This window comes from Phoca vitulina, unplaced genomic scaffold (genome assembly GCF_004348235.1).
Source record: "Phoca vitulina isolate PV1807 unplaced genomic scaffold, GSC_HSeal_1.0 scaffold15, whole genome shotgun sequence".
Classification (NCBI taxonomy): domain Eukaryota; kingdom Metazoa; phylum Chordata; class Mammalia; order Carnivora; family Phocidae; genus Phoca; species Phoca vitulina.
The window spans coordinates 5,932,387-5,949,712 of record NW_022589718.1 but is presented as its reverse complement, the minus strand read 5'-3'; the positions used below and the strand labels follow the sequence as shown (position 1 = coordinate 5,949,712).

Below are 17,326 nucleotides of genomic sequence, written 5' to 3'. Positions count from 1 at the left end.
TATCCCCCCTCACACACACACACACACACACACACACACACACACACACACACAGTGTCTGATGTGCCTGATCCAGACCTACCTGGCTCAGCCTCTTTAGAGGGTAAATCTTCTGTCCCCTTTCAGGGTCAAGGCAGGATCTGGAGGGTCTGGCTGCTTCTTGTAAAGCCAGTCATAGATTTAAGTCATGGCGTGGATTTTCATTTCCTATGATCTACTAAGTCAGTTATCACTCATCTGGTCTGCTTTTCAGTTCTCAAAATTTTTACCACATCTTTTGGCTGTTGTCATCTCCTCTTCCATTCTCTTTTTCATTATGGGTTTATGCTTTTCTTTTAGTTATTTATTGTCACTTTAGTGGGTTTCAGAAGAGAGCAGAAATAATAAACATCTGCCCATCTTTTACTTGAAGCTTCTATTCTTCTAAGTAAAAACGAAAACATCACAATATCTTAATCACCCAAATTATATTAGCAATTGTATTAATGTGGTAGAATTGTATTTTTTTTTCCTTGCCCTATTTTCTGTAATGTGTTTATATTCTTTTTAGAATGTTTTAATTGCATTTCTTTTGATTCAGTGGTTCTAGTTCTGGGAATTCATCCTAAGGCAACAACCAAAAATGTGTATAAGAAAGCTCTACAGGGTGGTTCCTCACTGGATATTTATAATGTCAAATACTGGAGACACCTGGGTGGCTCAGTTGGTTAAGCATCTGCCTTCAGCTCAGGTCATGATCCCAGGGTCCTGAGATCAAGTTCCACATTGGGCTCCTTGCTCAGTGGGGAGCCTGCTTCTCTCTCTGCCTGCCACTCCCCCTGCTTGTGCTCTCTCTTTCTGACAAAAAAATAAATAAAATCTTTTTTTTTTCCATTTGAGAGTAGTCATTTATTAACTGATGAGATTACAAAAATAATCATGGTAGATACCTTAGTTCATCCTTCTAATAAGCCTATTGATCTGGTCTTCCCTATTACCAGCATCTCTACCTTATACAAAGTGGGTGGTCTTTTTCTTCATTCCCCCTCATGGAGAAGATAATTTGAAGGGCCATAAAAAGTTGTTTGCTTCTTTGAAACGCTTTCCAACAGTATAGATCTCGTGAATCAGATCCTCCATGCAGATCATGCCATATTTACCAAGAGATAGGGCAATCAATGTGTTATCTGTCAGGGCAATTCGCTTCTTGTTGATTTTTGCCATAACCACGCTTGTAGATCAATTCATTCACTGACTTCAGGTCTGGGTCCCCCCATGCTATATACGGTTCCACCATCCTTAGCGTGTTAACTGAAGCCTCGTTGAGCTTAACAAAGGTGCCATTGAAGATCTGGCAAAGGTGAAGAAGCTGCAACACCTTTCGAACCTTTGGGCTCACACCATAGATACCTCTGATCCTGACGACAAATGCCAATTTGGGTTCCGCAGGTACGTAGAAGTTGCCAGCTTTTCTTGCCATCCTCGCCATTCAAATCTCAGTTCTGTACATCTGCCTATATTCCTTGTGGTAATGCTTAGCTTTTTCATAGATAAGCTTCCTTCTTGCCTTTCGAAGCATCTTTTGAGCAAACTTCTTCCTCAGACGCTTGATCTTCAACTCTGCGAAATTCCTTCGCTTCTTCTTAAGGGTTTCTGGCACAGCAGGAACCTTCATTTTCTTCTCTTCTGTACCCTCCATGGTTCCAGCTGGAAAAGAGCAATAAAATCTTTTTTTTTAAGAAAAGTAGCAGCCGTTAAAAATGTTGTTTTGGGAGGCTAATGATGTGTTAAAATGTTCATAATGCATTGTAAGTTAAAAAATTACCAAAATAGTATGGGAAGTATGTCCCTTTTTAAAAAAGAGTGTGTCATAGCTGGTGACTCTTGTTTTTCTTACGTACATTGTGAAAAATGATTTATAGAGTCAAAGGACATCAGTAAGCAGATAGACTTGAAAGTTACTGAAATCTATAAATAATTTGATTGTGTATTACATTTTATGGCTATACCTAAACACATTGAAAAATGGAGGGTCTACGAAATAAATGTTTGAAACTCCATACACATACACATGCGCATGAAGAGTGGAGTGTGTGTGACTGTATGTATACATAAATAATATGGTAATGATATATGTATATATGCTAATGCTTATATTAATAGCATTATTGAGCATTTACTACTTGGTAATATTCTGAGCCCCTTATGTGGATTGCCTTAATTCATTCTCACAACAATTATATAAGGTTAGTGCTATTATTATTTTCAGTTTACAGGTGAAGAAACTGAGGCCTCGGTAGTTAATGTAATTGACCAGAGGCACAGAGAGCCATGATTCACACTCAGGCCAGGCCTGCTGACCTCAGAGTCTGTCTGCTTAATCAAAATCATTATATGCCAAAATATTAAAAGGTCGGTGGCATTTCAAATGACCTTTATTTTCTTTGTGTGCCTGGGGAATGAAGAAGAGGGTGAAGAGTTAAGAAGGGATTTGAAGAGGTTGACCTTTGTTGCAATGTTTTCTTTGCAATTCATCGTGGAAAACTGTCCCTTTCCCCATGTATTAGATTCTGTTTTGGAGGTCTGAGATTTAAAAAGTTTGTCTCTAATACATGTTTAGGGATAGTAATTTGTTGGTGCTTGTCACTTATCATTAGATGATAAATCGCTTCAGGGCACAAGCCACCTACTTTAAGTCAGATGCCATTAGAAATCAAACCCTAAAGTGCAAATTGAAACCACAAAGAAATGTCATCTCACACCTGTGAGAATGGCCATCATCAAGAAGACAAGAGATAAGTGATGATAAGGATGTGGGGTAAAGGGAACACTTGTGCACTGGTGGTGGGAATGTAAATTGGTACAGCCACTGTGGAAAATAGTACAGAGGTTCCTCAAAAAATTAAAAATAGGACTACCCTATGATCCAGTAATCCCACTTCTGGGTATAAGTCCAAAGGAAATGAAATCACTATCTTGAAGAAATTTCTGTACCCCCTTATTCACTGCAGCATTATGCACAATAGCCAACCTATGTTGGAAGCAACCTAAGAATCCATGATGAATGGATAAAGAATGTGTGATATTGTGAATATGTGATAATGGAATATTATTCAGTCCTAAAAAATAGGGGAGCCTGGTATTTGTGACATCATGGATGGACCTTGAGGACATGATGCCAAATGAAAGGAATCAGACAGAGAAAGATACACACAGCATAATCTCACTTACATGCAGAGTCTAAAAAAGCCAAACTCACCGAAGCAGAGAGGAGAATGGTGGTTGTCAGAGGCCGAAGGGTGAGGGAAGTGAGGAGATGCTGGTCAAAGGGAAATTTTCAGTTACAAGATAAATAAATTCTGGGGATCTAAGTTACTGCGCGGTGACTATGGTTCATAGTACTGTGCTGTTTATTGAAAGTTGTTCTGACAGTAGAGCATTTTAATGTTCTCACCATAACAACAACACCAAAGTGGCCATGATGGAATGTGAAGGCTGTGGTAACTAACCTTATTGTGGTGAACATTTCACAATGTATTGTGTTTCAAGTCATCACGCTGTACACCTTCAACTTACATGATGTGGTATGTCAATTATATCTCAATAAAACTGGAAAAAGAGAAAGAAGAAACCAAATGCTGTCACAAGAAATCCAAGCAGCAAAAAGACAAGCAAGTGCCATTTATTTTGAGCAACATTCTGTTGACTTAAGTTCCAGAATAGAATTTGGCCCCACCCCCCGCTTTTTTTTTTTTTGCTTGTGTTTTTCCATCATCCCTAGTGCCGAGTGGTTTATAGGCTCTCAATAAAGGCTGTTGGTCGGCTGACTAGTTGTCCCAGGCAGTAATCTGAGAAACCTATCGCTGCCCCTCCCTGAGGTGTGCACCTACCGCCTAGGACTCAAGGAGCTAGGTTTACTGCCTTTGTTGTGCTCGAGTCGAGGACAGGTGCACTCGGGATATTTGTGAGATGCCTGTGCCTGTCATCCTCCCCGCGAAAGCTGTGGGTCCCAGCTGAAGCTGATTAACAGTTCATCCTGATGTACGGAGCCCCCATCCCCACCCCCACCACTCCCATTCTCACCTGTGGTGCTTGAACTACTTCATTAAGATGCAGCAGGTGTTCAATATTGTTTTGCTATAAAACTAAATGGGCTTGAAGCGTTCAGAGATAATGCATTCCCATATCAGAGTATTTATGAAGGAGTAAAGATATTCTGGTTTGGCCCCAGTCCCAATGTATGCTCTTCTCCAGACCTCACACATTAAAAACTGTGTTTTTTTTCCTTTCTTGCTTTTTCTTTTTTTAAATGTCCCTTCTGCAATGTTTGGCTCTGATTAATATCCTTGTGCTCTCTGAGCCCCGGAAAGTGGTTTAGTTTTGCTAGGACACTTTAACAATATCGTGATTTACGGAGCAATTCATTGGAGCCAGGGGGCAATGTAATATAACAAAGCATTTTTCACAGGCTTTCTCCCAGCGTTACCACAAATGCAAAACCACTGAGAGGAGAAGCTGAGGTGCAGACAACACAGGAACTAAGGTGAATTCACTCAAAGAACAAAAGGCAGTGGTTTCCAAAGGCCATTTTGAATAATGAAACATTTAGTAGGGACCCATTAACCCCAGGTAAACCCAAGGCAAGTGAAAAGCAGGTGGTGGGGGGTTCTCCTCGCTGTGATTCTAATCTGAGACATTGGTATTGCCACTTAGCGATGTCAACCGCAGAGCGCATTCAGTTGGCACCACTGCATATATCTCACTAGCACAGGGCAGAATACAGCTTCCTGTCCAAATCACCAACTGTCGTAATGATCTAGTGCTAAGGAGCAGACTAGAATCAGATCCATAGGACTCACTGGTGTGTGCCGATGACATCGTGTGAGGCAAGTGGCCCTTCCGCTCGGCCTCCCATTTCAGAGCCATGTCACAAATCAGGGAGAGATTTAAAAGGAAGTTCTGCTGGTTAGTGGCCATTTCCTCTGGAAGTGTTAGCGCCTGCCTGGCAAACTGCACACAAGCAGCCCAGGCTGTGCAGAAATGAGGCTTCCAACAGCCTCATGAGTTATTGGAGAGATCAGTGCAGGAGAGACGTGATCATTAGCCCCAGCTTGAGGCAGCCGGCAGCCTCTGAGCCTCGGACTAAGAGCCAGGCTTCCTCCTCCAGCTGGGACGAGCAGCTGCCTATGGAGTTCTGCTCTGGACTTGACTGATGACTCATCTGACCAAGTGTTTTCCTTGCTGACTCAACTTCCCAGACTATAAAAAGGAGGCTTTGAGAAGGGCATCCGAATCAATCAATACAGTGAATAACTCTTGATTAAACAGCTCCCATGTGTCCTGCATCGGGCTTGCTGCCACGGCTGTTTACAAATAAAAAGAAGACCTATGTTCCCTTCTCATAAGGAGCCTACGATCGAGTTGAGGAAACCATCTAAGTACACATGAAACAATCCGGACATTGATGAACTGTGCTGAGCTGTACAGTGTTAAATCTAGATGCAAGTCTGAGTCTAGAAGTCTAGAGGACTGCTGCTGTTAAGGCGGAATGGGGTGGAAATGCTGGAGGTCAAAATGCAGGCAACAACATTCACACGCTTTCCTACACTGTAATAAGGTGGCAAAAACCAAATGAAGAGGAGGTATCATGGGTGGAGCTGTCTTTCCTTCTGGCTGTTTAACAGGTGCACTATGGGATGGAGTGTTCACCAGAACTTTCAGTGTGGTAGCCATCCTCTGAGGCCACCCTAGTGACCCCTGGCTTCTGACATTCACTCTTGGGTGGTTCTGTCCATTGTACCAGGGTTGGTCTGTGTGACCAATAGAATATGGCAGCCATAATGATATGCCACTTCCGAGATTAGAGTTTAAAAGACACTGTGGCTTCCTTTTGTACTTGTGATCTCTCTCTCTGTCTCTGTCATGTGTACTGGGCAAAGCCAGCTTCCATGTCATGAGCAGCCCTATGGAGAGGTCCACATGGCAAGGAACTGACACTTTTTTTTTTATCCTACAGATTTATTCCTGCATGGAGGTAATAACAAGTTCATAAGGTTATACATCGTAGCATTGCTTTAATATCAAAAGATTGAAAACAACCCAGACATCTATCAATAAGGGATTATTTAAGTAAATTATAGCATATCTGTATAGTGGAATATGATACAGCCATAAAAAATGAAGATACTCTTTATGTACATACTTTGAAAGATCTCCAAGATATTTTGTTAAGTGACAAAAATTAAGGTACAGCAAACTGAGTAACAACAGAGGAGAGAAAGAACACTTACACTAGATATGTATGTATTTGCTTGTGCGTGTGTCATATATAAATGTCCAGGAGGATATGTAAGAAATTGTTAATATACAGTCCCTTGGTGGTGAGAAATTGGGTGTCTGGGGGATAGGTGGGAGAGAGAATTTTTCTTTTTTTTACTTTGTACCCGTTTTGTTCTTTATGGAAAGGTACTACCAATCCAAATTAGCAAATAAAAACATTTTTAATAAGAGGAGTACTCTGACACGGAACTGACACTTTCTACAAAGAGCCATATGAATGAGCTTGGAAGTGGATCCTCCAGCCTCATTTGAGTCTTCAGATGACTGTAGCCCCCGCCAATGGTTTGACTGCAACCACACAAGAGACGTTGAGCCAGAACCACCCAGCTAAGCTGTTCCAGCATTCCTGACCCACAGAAACTACGTGGAAAAAAAACCCCATATATTTATTGTTTTAAGCCACTATCGTTGAGCACTATCACCTTCTGGGCCAACCCCAACTCTGTACTTGTCTTCAGCTCAGACGGTGCTTTGTTCAGACTCAGTAGAACCAGGACATCTAATTGCAACGCTCTTCTTCCTGGGACCAAATTTGTACCAGCTCTTTCAAATTCAAGGCTGTCAAAATCTATCCCAATTATTGAATCAGTCTCTGCCACTGCTCTGGGTTTCCAGGAGCAGCCAAAGAGTCCCCTGGCTGCGGTTACACCAAACAGTGCCCCTGAGTAAGTACTGTACAAGCTCGAGTCTTCAGTCTGCGAATCAGACATGACTTGCTGTGAAAGCCACAGCTGGGAAAAGATCTGCAAAGGAACAGCATTCCCCCCCCCCACCCCCAGTCTCCACGGTAGTGGACATGAGAGCATAAGATGCTCATCCAGAGACATTTCAGTGGCTTCTGCAGTTCAGAGAATAGTCTGAATCAGGAATCATGAAGCTGCCCAGACATGATGGTGAAATCCTGTTGTAGGCAAAGCACTTAACGAAGCCACTGTTTTCTCTTGGCCAAAGCTGAGAGCTGATGATGTCTCTGAGTGGCTGGACTATGTCAGGGCTTGTCATACTGTTGGGAGGATAGCAAAAACCAAGTTGGGAAAGCCCGGTAGACCACAGTGGGGGAGGGAGAAGAGCAATGGTTCAGTATCATAGACACTTTGCTTGATGGCAGTTACTGTCTTCTAGCATTCTCTGTCTCGGCCAGTGACGGGAGTACTTACTCAGTTTTCTAAAGCCATGGGAAAGAATTTTTTGAAGCACCCACACATCTCCATCCCCTTGTCCAGCCATCCTGTCTCGCAGAGGACCTCCTAATTTTCCAGCTCTTCTCCTAGTCTCCATTCCCAGTGCACTTGCCTCAGTTTGGGCCTTTGTCATTTCTCGTCTGGATTATCATAGTCGCCTTATACCTGATGATCAGAGTTCTCTCTCCAAGATAACTTTCCAAGAGTTTTCTATCCAAAGACCTGCTGGTGTAATACCTCTGCTCAAAAACATTCAGCATCTGTCGTCTACAGGATGTAATCTAAACTCCAGAGCATGAGAAGGGGGCAGAGTTCTAGTTCCTTTACTGAAAAATCGAAATAGCTCAAAATAGGCACACATGGTATAAGGAGCTTGGCTTGAATTCACTTCCACCACTTATCAAGGTTTCTAAGGCTCAATTACCTCTTTTGTAGGATGAGATAATAAGACTCGCCCGCTGCAGAGTCGGGCACACAGTAGGCATGCCACGAATAACCGCTGAATGAGAGCGTGTATTCTCTATAAACCTGTAATTCTCTCTCATGTGTGGTAGTGGTGCTGGAGAGAGTGAATTGATGTATTAAATTGCCCTCTTTCTTTTTTTTTTTTAAAGATTTTATTTATTTGAGAGCAAGCAAGAGAGAGAGAGCACAAGCAGGTGGAGGAGCAGAGGAAGAGGGAGAAGCAGACTCCCCGCTGAGCAGGGAGCCCGATGCGGGGCTCGATCCCAGGACCCTGGGATCATGACCTGAGCCGAAGGCAGACGCCCAACCAACTGAGCCACCCCGGTGCCCCAAACTGCCCTCTTTCTTAACTGTAACCATCTGCCTGTCAGTGCGTGTGCACATGTGTGGGTCACTACCAGTTACTGAACAACTTCTTACAGACTCTGACCTCCATCTTTCCATCCATATTCAAGCACGGCACTCATTCTTCCATCTTGTCCTTGATTGATTTGCTTTCTCTTCATAAGGTAGTATTTTCTTCCTGCTCCTTGTGAGCTTTTTTTGGTTTCTTTGGTTTTTTTTTTCCCTAGATGTTTACCGAAATCCTTGTGAAAAGGAAGCCTATCCTCCTGGGTATTGTTCAGGCCTCTCTACCCTTCTCTTCTTCTTACAACATTAGTAAACACACTCTTTGTGCCCTCGTGATTTGATAGAAATATCCTGGATCCATCCCTACAGGTCATTTTTTAGAACTTTCTCTCTCAGCAAGGAAGTTTTCCCCATCTCTTGTTGGTCATGAGCCAAACAAAAGCCACTTGCAAAGCCTCGGGTGAATAGAACCTCTCCTCTGACTCTAGAAATCCCAAGACCAAGAGCAGAAAAAATTATGTGACGACAGCCCCACCTAAGATAAATTTCATGTCTGCAAAATCACAGAAAGCAGAAGAAAACAAACTAATGTATGTAAGTAAGTTCCTGGCACAGAAGAAGTATTAAGGACTCCACTTCCCACTTTATTCCTTTCATATGTATGTCAGACAATGTTTTTGGGTTGCAAACAATAAGACCAACTGTAGCTAACTCAAGGAAATGGGAATGAATTAAAGAGATTTTGCCCAGGCACTATGCGGAAATGAATGCTCTCTAAACTTTCTGTTTTCCTCCTGGTTTTCTCCATTCTATCTTCAAAGTTCCAGGAGAAGGAATTTTGGTATTTCTAGCATGGTCTAGCTTATGACAAGTGCCCAACCTCGGGTGTTATTAGGAGTGGTGAATGGATGCTGGATGGTCAGGAGGTCAACATACATGTGCTAGAATGACATGTAAGAGCCTTCCCAGCCTGACCTACATCTGCCCTCCTGCCCACATGTGCTCTGGTCTCTCTCACTCACTCCTTTGTACCCTATAGGGCTTTTGTTACTTTATTCCTTCTGCTTGGTATCTCCTTCCCCATCCCTCACTTTAGACATCCTGTTCATCCTTCAAAATACAAATGTTGGGCCCCTGGGTGGCTCAATCAGTTGAGCATTTGCCTTCGGCTCAGGTCGTGATCCCAGGATCCTGGCATCGAGTCCCGCATTGGGCTCCCTGCTGAGCTGCTTCTCCCTCTTCCTGACACTCCCCCTGCTTGTGCTGTCTCTCTCTCTCTGACAAATAAATAAATAAAACAAAATAAAAAAAACACAAATGTCAAAAAACAAAACAAAACCACAAATGTCATCCCAAGATGACAAAAAGACAAGAAATAACAAATGTTGGTGAGGACGTGGAGAAAAGGGAACCCTTGTGCCCTGTTGGTGGGAATGTAAATTGGTGCAGCCAATGGATGGAAAACAGGATGGCGTTTCCTCAAAAAATTAAAAATAGAACTACCATATGATCCAGCAATTCCACTTCTGGGTATTTATCCAAAGAAAACAAAATTACCATCTCAAAAAGGTATCTGTACCCTCATGTTCATTGCAGCATTATTTACAAGAGGCAAGACATGGAAAAAAACCTCAGTGGTCCACCAACAGATGAATGGATAAAGAAGATGCAGTGTATATACACAATGGAATATTGTTCAACCATAAAAAGAAGGAAATCTTGCTGTTTGCAACAACATGGATGGACCTTGAAGGCATTATGTTAAATGAAATAAATCACACAGAAAAAGACAAATACTATATGATCTCACTTATATGTAGACTCTGAAAAAACAAAACTGAACTCACAGATACAGAGAAGGTTGCCAAAGGAAGGGGGAGGAGAGCAGGAAAAAGGGGTGAAAATTGTCAAAAGGCACAGACTCCCAGTTATCAGGTAAATAAGTCCGGGGATGTAATGTGCAGCATGGTGACTATATTAAAACATGTTTTTAAAACTGTTTTTAATTTTTAAAAAGGGTCACCCAAATTTTATAAGCTACTACTTTACAAAACTAGGATACATACATATATATAAAATAAGGTATCCTTTGATAATGTCTTTCAAGGAAAATCAAAACTTAAAGACTTAAAAAAACTTAAAAGTTAAAAAAAAAGACCTTCTAAAAACCTCAAATGCTGTCACTTCCTAACTACTTCTAGAACAGTGGCTCTCAAGTTGGACAATGGTTCTCAAAATTTAGGGTGAATAAGAATTATCTAAGAAAGTCCTTAAAAATACATCTTCCTGGGGTGCTTGGGTGGCACAGGCAGTTGAGCTTCCGACTGTGGTTTTCGGTTCAGGTGGTTATCACAGGGTTGTGAGACTGAGCCCCGCAGTCAGGCTCCACACTCATCGTGGAGTCTGCTTAAGACTCTCTCTCTCTCGGGACGCCTGGGTGGCTGAGATGGCTAAGCATCTGCCTTCGGCTCAGGTCATGATCCCAGGATCCTGGGATGGAGCCCCACATCAGGCTCTGTGCTCAGCAGGGAGCCTGCTTCTCCCTCTCCCTCTGCCTGCCTGTCTGCCTACTTGTGATCTCTCTCTCTCTCTCTGTCAAATAAATAAAATCTTTAAAAAAAAAAAAAGACTTTCTCTCTCTCTCTCTTCCTTTGCCCCTCCCCACCTCTCTCTCTCTCTTTCTTTCTCTCTTTAAAATAAATAAATAAATCTTTAAAAAAGTATATCATCTTGGGCCCCCCCTCCCTGAGACTCTGATTTGGAAAGTCCTGGGATGAGACCTGGGAATCTGCATTTATAACAAGTCTGCTTTGATTCCGATGGTCTGTGCACAGTCAGGATGATCTTTGCACTGTGTACCTATAGCTCGTTGGACAAACGCCCAGAGCCCTTATGTCTGGCTCCTCACCTGGAGAGCAGTCCGACCTCAGGTACCTGGAGTCCTCAGCACCCAACACAGTACCTGGCACACAACTTGGTGTATTCCACATCCTGAAGGAATCCCTGTCTCTCAAGCCATGATTGCAATTGCTAATCATCAAAAGAGACTCATAGAGCATAATATCCTGGGAAAGGCTGCTCTAGAAAAGAGAGGCACTCACCTAGTGCATGGGAAAAGCCTCAGACAGGGCAGCCCCACTCCTCGCATGGGTGGGCTTCACGGGCGCTGGAGACCATTTCAGACCCTTCAGGGTGGGCTAGGTGGTGATTGTGGGAGATCTGGAGAGAGAAGAAGATGAAGTTTATCAGCAGAAATAACCACAGCCCTGAGATACCAAACCAGCGAAAAAGGGAGGCAGAAGATGACCATTTAAGGGGCACCTGGGTGGCTCAGTAGGGTAAGCGTCTGCCTTCGGCTCAGGTCATGATCCCAGGGTCCTGGGATGGAGCCCCGCATCGGGCTCCCTGCTCGGCGGGGAGTCTGCTTCTCCCTCTCCCTCTGCTGCTCCCCCTGCTTGTGCTCTCTTCTCTCTCTGTCAAATAAATAAATAAAATCTTTAAATAAATAAATAAATGAAAATAAACATTTAAAAAAAAGAAGAAGAAGATGACCATTTAAAGTCAGGAGGCAGGAAGGTCCCCTGGCTTTTCTGAAGGCTTCAAAGGAGCCACTCAGGAAAAACATCCCCTCCAGAGAGGCCGGGAGACCAGCTCAGGCGGTGCCGCCAGGCTGAGGGTCTGCCAGCACCTGCGGCGGGCCTCTCCACCAAGCACGGGGGCGGGGGGGCGGGTTGTGAGGAAACAAGAGCAGAGAATAATCCTGGCTGGCAGGGTGCTGCCTGAGGAAGTCAGGAGGCTTGCCTGTTCGCCGCCCTCACTTCCCATATGCCGGTGTGTTTGTTGGCATCGGGCTCCTGTTAATTAAAGGAAGTGTGTGCGCCTTCGGCGCTGGTAGCCTGGCCCCAAACATCATTCTTTCCAGGGGTCTCCAGCACAGTGCTGCCACCGGTAGAATCAATTAGGCTCCCTCCCAAAAGTCAGGCTGCTTTTCCAAGCCCGGCGGCGAAACAACACCGCCCCCCCCTTCCCCACTGCGGCTTGGGGCTCACATGTCAGCCCCACGTTTCTCCCTATGGCCACGGTTTGGCAGCGCCAGAGCCTGCCTTGGGGGGAAATCTGCCCAAATGAATAGAAAAATAACTCTTGGGGGCAACCCACCAGCCTGCAGATCCAGGGGCGACAGGGAATCTGCCTGTGTAACGGGCTCGAGTCGTATAACCCACCCCCACCACCCTGCTGTACTGTTCTAACTTTATTTGAGCCTGGCCTTATAAACAATATTTTATGAAGCCAGAGTAAAGGTGCCCCAAGCAGAGGTGAGCAGGCTTCCCTAGGAGTCAGTAAAAGTTATACCTGAGATATAACAGTCTTCATTAAAATGCCACCAGGGAGCTTCGAACTGTCCAACCGGCTCTCTAAGCCTTCCACTGAAGAGCCAAGATGGGGGAACAGACCGGCACACGCTGGTGGAGGGGCCCCAGAACGACGGGCTGCATCATGCAGGCCCCAGGGGGACGGGAGTGGAACCCCAACAAACAACAAGCTCTCAGACCTTTTTCAATTCTTGTTTTTTTAAAAGATTTTATTTATTTGAGAGAGAGCATGAGAGAGAGAGAGAGAGAGAGAGAGAGCATGAGTTGGGGGGCAGGGTAGAGGGAGAAGCAGGCTCCCTGTCCCACCGACCAGAGAGCCTGATGCAGGACTTGATCCCAGGACCCCGGGATCATCACCTGAGCGGAAGGCAGATGCTTAACCAACTGAGCCACTCAGGAGCCCCAGACCTTTTTCAATTCTTAAGCATCATCCTGAGGAAGGCTGGTCAGCAGTAAGCTGCCCGGTGGACTCAGAGGCTCCCGGTCGGGGAGTTCATTAGCACGCAGCACTGCATCAGCCTGTGGCAGATCCTAGGGCACCATCTTCTTTCCTTCCTCCTCTCTCATGGCCCCTGCCCTCAAAATCTCAAAATGTGCTGACGTTCATAGAGTCATTACAGAATATGTTCATAGATACACACACACTTAAATCTTAATCACTGCCCTACAATGAGATAGGGATGGTTATCACCAATTTACAGATGAGGGAATTAAGGCAGAGAAAGGCAGTAGAGAGAGAATTCAATCTCTCTGTTTTGGACTCCAAGCACAGCGTTCTTTCTGCTAAACCACATTGTTTCACTGGGCTTCCTGCTCTAATTAACTCATTTACATCAAGTGTTTTGGACTTGGTGTGCTTTGATTTCTAAGTGTATATGCATTTTACAAGTATGTTCCAAATTCCTCTCTTTTCTTTCTCCAGCAATCCTAACACAGACTCGATGGCCAATAACAGTTAGGAATGGAATAGCAGATGTCACTGAGGGATATTATCGAGGGAAGGTCACCCCTAAAATTATGCCACATAAGCAGTTCCTTTGAGTAATTCCAACATTAAAGGAGGGGAGGATAATGTAGAAAAGCGGCCCTCAGGTAGTTTTCAGCTCTGATGATGCTTTTTAAGTGGCAAGATCTGACTCTTCCCTTTGATTGGTCTTTGCAGCCCCTGCTCAAAGTTAGCTAAGTGAAATGAGTAAGAATGTGAAAGTATGAGAAAAGATGTGCTTTAAACCCCTATATCATGACCAGTTGTTAAGGAAATGTAGAAACGGTGGGGCCCGAAGTCAGAGACTGGAAATTCTTTTTTTTTTTTTAAAGATTTTATTTGTTTATTTGACAGAGAGACACAGCGCGAGAGAGAACGTAAGCCGGGGGAGTGGGAGAAGAAGAAGCAGGCTCCCCACTGAGCAGGGAGCCAGACTGGAAATTCTTTCCAGTGGCATGATTCTGCATCTTGGAACCAGTCTGTGGGTAAATACGCAACGAGGCTCCCCACCCCAGGCTGGCTGAGATTCCTGGAAGTGAGTTACACCACAGAACTGCTCAATCCACGGAGTCAGCTGGGACCATGTGCTCTCAGCCAGCAGAACTTGAGAACGTTTGAAGGAAAATACCCTGCTGCCCATCCTGGCTGAATCCCTTCCTCTCCTGGAGCCTGTGGGACCAGGCTCTGCTTAGCAGAAGAGTCTGAACCACCAACAGGCCACTGTGAGGTTTGCCACTGTGTAACGAGGTTGGGCGGGGTGCTTCTTGCCACCTAAGGAAACATGGTTTGGAAACCGGAGTCCTTTTTGCCAACCTTGCCTCAGATGCAGGCTTTGTGCCTGAGAACCGATGTCAGGGCCTGTTCGTGCTGGCGTCGAGGACAACGGTTTCATTGACAGAGCTAAGCCCGACGCCCACTGGCCTGGATACGTTTTTGACTGCCAAGGAAGAGGAAGAAGGAAAGCACAGAGACCTTAGCAGGCTCCTAGCATCTGACCAAAATCTTGGGCTTTGGGTCGAGAGAGAGATGGAAACAGAGTCAGTCAAAAAAGAGCATCTTGTGACAAGTTGTTCTAAATTCACAAAAAAAAAAACCCTCCCAGCATCGTGTCTCTTAAAGGAGATTGTTGTACATAATTCAGAGCTACATGGATTAAATTTCCCTTAAAATATACATCAATTTGAAAATTAACGGGGCAAGTGCCCAAGACAAGACATGTTTGGATTTCTGTCAAACTCAGAGCCCTTAGAAGGGAATAGCAGCATGGAAGGCAGGATGTGGCTTTTTAGGACTTCGCCTGTCATCTCCTGGGCCCATTCTCTCCCTTCCTTCTGGGAGGAACTTTCGATGTCCAATATCAGCTGCTGAATTGTTTTCAGAGCCAGATTGAGGCTGCCCTCAGAGTTTCAGAAGTCTCCAGACACTTAGCTCTTCCATTCTCAAGAGCCCTGGCCTCATGTCTCCCCCATTTTATCCAACACTGTAGAATGTCCGAGGAGAAGGAGCATCAGAGACCATTAGCTCCCACTCTGTGCTGCAGAAGAGGAAACTGAGGCCCAGAAAGTGACTCAGTTCCTTCAAAACCCCTGGGATGGCCCCCATGTCCCCTCACCAAAATTCTTTTTTTTTAAAGATTTATTTATTTGAGAGAATGTGCGCACGACTGCGCATCTGCACACGCGTACACACACACACATACACACGTGAGTGCGGGGAGGGGCAGAGGGAGAGAGTCTTAAGCAGACTCCATCCCAGGCTCGATCTCACGACCCTTAGATCATGACCTGAGCCAAAATCAAGAGTCCCAGGCTTAGCCTACTGAGCCAGCCAGGTGCCTCTCCCCTCACCAAAATTCTAATTAGCTTTCCATTCACATCTCTCGTCCATAATTCTACAATCTTTACCTCAGCTCCTCTGCTGTTCACCATGGTCACCCACCACAGAAACTCCTAGGCTGTCTTTCCTCTCCCACAGACCGATTCCCAGACTCTTCTCCCCGCCCCCACCCACACCAACAAGGCCCACCCCTTTTCTCACTGCCTCTTCTTATATACCATGTCTTCCTTCTGGAATCAGTTTCCTTCTTCTTCTTCTTTTTTTTTTTACCTTGAAAAATACCTTTATTTCACCTTCAAGAGTAAATGGCAATTTATCTGGGTATTGAATTTTAAGTTGACAGTGATTTTCCCTCAGCACCTTGAAGGCATTTTCTTTTCTCTTCTGGCCTTTTTTGTTGCTATTGAGAAGGGTCCTTGCTGTAAGTCTAATTTTGTCCCCTTGTAGGCCATTTGTCTCTCCTTTCTGTTGCTTTAAGATTTTAATCTCTGATGTTCTGCAGTTTGGTGTGCGCATCTAGGTATGGATTTATTTTTATTTATCTTCCATGTGATTCTTTCAACAGTTGTTTGAATCTTCTATCAACATGGGATAATTCCCATTATTAACAGTAATAGCCACATATCTTACATGTTTCTTCTGTGCTGTGCTCTACATGTCATCTCATTTAATTCTCACAGCAGGGTCCCTATAACCAGCTGTTGTACAATCAGGGAAACTGGGTCAGAAAGTGGTTAAATTTTTTGTGCATGCTAAGACAGTAATTGGCAAGACCATATTTGGAGCCCTGATATTAGAGTTTGAGTATTATTTCTTCTTCTTCCTTTTGTCTTCTTCTGGTACTCCTATGAGACATAGGTTGGCTCTTTTCTTTTATCCTTTCTTTTAACCTGTCTTTTATATATCTAATCTCTTTGTCTCTCTCTCGAGCATTCTGGACCATTTCCTCAGATCCCTTCTCCATTTCACTAATTCTCTCTCCTGTGTGTCTAATCTGCTATTTATCGTACCCCTTGCCCTTTTAGTTTCGGTAACCATATTTTTCATTTCTAGAAGTTTCCACCAGCTCATTTGAGATCTTTCTTTTATTTTTAAAATAGTGTCTTGTACTGTTTGTAGGCATATCCTTTGATTTTTTTTTTTTAAAGATCTTATTTATTTATTTATTTATTTATTTATTTATTTATTTGACAGAGATTGAGATGGCGAGAGAGGAAACACAAGTAGTGGGAGTGGGGAAGGGAGAAGCAGGCTTTCCCACCAAGCAGGGAGCCTGATGCAGGGCTCCATCCTAGGACCCTGGGATCATGACCTGAGCCGAAGGCAGACGCTTAACGACTGAGCCACCCAGGAGCCCCGACATATCCTTTGATTTTAAGACCATTTAAAAATACTAGTTTTTTGGGCGCCTGGGTGGCTCAGTTGGTTAAGCGACTGCCTTCAGCTCAGGTCATGGTCCTGGAGTCCTGGGATCGAGTCCCGCATCGGGCTCCCTGCTCAGCGGGGAGTCTGCTTCTCCCTCTGACCCTCCCCGCTCTTGTGCTCTCTCTCTTTCATTCTCTCTCTCAAATAAATAAATAAAACCTTAAAAAAAAAATACTAGTTTTTTAGTCTCTATCCAATAGTTTAACTAATGTAAAGTCTTGAGGAGTTTAACCCCTACTGTTTATTTTGACTGCTGACTTTTGTACATGGTAGATTATTTCTCTCTGCTTTTATAATTTTTTACTGTAGGCAGGGCTTTATTTTTCCTGTGGGAATTCTCTGTGTTGTGGAGTGTTGAAGTTCAGCTCCAGTGGTTTTATATTTGCTTCTTC

The 17,326-nt window shown here is 44.1% G+C and overlaps 1 pseudogene; it reads right to left on the bottom strand.

Annotated features, from left to right (window-relative positions):
• Positions 1-930: 930 nt before the first annotated feature.
• Positions 931-1,678, bottom strand: LOC116638033 (annotated as a pseudogene).
• Positions 1,679-17,326: the final 15,648 nt, after the last annotated feature.